This window comes from Halyomorpha halys, unplaced genomic scaffold (assembly GCF_000696795.3).
Source record: "Halyomorpha halys isolate HHAL.00 unplaced genomic scaffold, Hhal_1.1 Scaffold668.1, whole genome shotgun sequence".
In the NCBI taxonomy this organism is placed as follows: domain Eukaryota; kingdom Metazoa; phylum Arthropoda; class Insecta; order Hemiptera; family Pentatomidae; genus Halyomorpha; species Halyomorpha halys.
In genome coordinates this window covers 212,525-214,300 of record NW_027111382.1, presented here as the reverse complement: position 1 = coordinate 214,300, position 1,776 = coordinate 212,525, and the positions used below count along the sequence as shown (strand labels likewise).

General features: G+C 33.3%; 1 protein-coding gene across 1 annotated transcript in view; it reads right to left on the bottom strand.

Moving 5' to 3' along the window:
* The window catches only part of LOC106685184 (esterase FE4), a gene marked incomplete in the record, with an annotated part of 62,982 nt that overhangs the window by 2,864 nt on the left and 58,342 nt on the right, over nucleotides 1-1,776 (bottom strand).

Below are 1,776 nucleotides of genomic sequence, written 5' to 3'. Positions count from 1 at the left end.
ATAGATAAATAAATGAAAATTAAAATATACTAATTGCACATACAATACTACAAAATAAAACTAACCTACAGAGCTCTGATTAAAAAGGTAAAAAAAAAAAAAATTAATAAACTACAATGGTAGATATTATTGGTGATTAAAAGTTACTATTGGTTTTAATTAATACTGATACTAGATAATTACTATTGATATTATAATGTGTGCTATAGAAACAGAAAGATATGTATGAAGGAAAGGTGATGAGATACTTGCTCAGGTGAAATAATGTAGATTAACAGATTGGTATGCATATAGGTGGAATTGATGTTAGATAGAGGTGATGAAATAGAGGTAAAATCAACTAAAGATAGGAGGAATCAGGTGAATAAAGAAGAAATAAAAGGTAAACTGCACACACTTTAACTATGTTAGATAGAACAGACATTGTTATCTCTAATCCAAAGAGGTTGTCACTGTAGTTGGTAGGAACTGGTGCAGGGTTTGAAGTTGTAAGGGTATAATGAATGAGGAAAATAAAAGTAATTAAGGAGAGGAAAGTGAGTTTGAAATTTATCAAATAGAGGTAACTGATCTAAAATTGACCTGAACATAATTCTCATTAAAAGATAGGACAGGTGTCTAACACAAAGTTCTAGCGGAAGGTAAGAAGTGCGAGAGTCTGCTGAATAAGGATAAACGAATATCTGGCAACCTTAGAAGAGCCTACGTAATATCGGTGACAATATTTTAACGTATATTGGCATAAAAAATATTAAAAAAGATGCAAACGATCTCAAGGAAAAGGAATCTTATATTGGGCTGCAAGAGGGAAAATCGCTTAATAGTCTATTTCCTGTGGCTTAGGAAAAAAAACATATCTTTTCAAATCAAGAAGGTCGTGATTAAAATATTTCAAAATTTTTATATTCCTCATAACTATAATCTCAAAGACAACAGAATATCACATATAAATAACAAATATCATTCTTAAGAAAAAACGATCACTATTTATGGGAGATAATGATATAGGCATGTAGAGAAACTAGGTATAGGCAACACTCTTGTAATATATTTACATTAGAAGGTTTTGAGTCCATCTTCTTTTCAAGCGTCTCGGAAGATTGTAAGGAATGGAAGAGATTAGAATAGTTGGTTGGATGGTTAAGGAGTTTATAATGGAAGGATTGATATATGTTTCGAATTAGATCAGTTACATATGGAATATTAAGGTCTTTATGAATGATTTTATTTGTGACAAAGTAAGGAGCATTGCGGATTGGATAGCAGTGAAATTCGAAGGTTTAGTGGAGCCCCAAAGGTAACTCCGTATGTTCAAATTTGCCTTACAGTCTTGTAGATCAGTCTTTTGTAATAAGTTGGAAGTTTAGACCGTTTGTCTAGTAGGTGCTGTAATAGTCGAAATCGATGTGCATTTTCCTGTCTTTTCAGTCTTGTGTGAGGATTCAAAATTTGTCATTTGTCCAGGTGTAGTCCAACGTAACGTATCTGTTCTACAGGGGTAAGAGCAACATTATTACAATGGTAGATATTATTGATGATTAAAAGTTCGAAGGCCATTCTTATCGGTTCCAAGCGCCTCCTTCATACCCTCCCTTACTGTCCTCTACTATTCCTTAACAACCAACCGATTTACTTCTATCCTACAATAAAAAACCTTGGTGTCACCTTTGATCAACACCTCTCCTGGAATAATCACATTTCCCAAATCACACGCAAATCCATAACTGTGCTCAAACAATGCCGTAATTCCATTCCTCAGAACACTCGTCAGCTCCT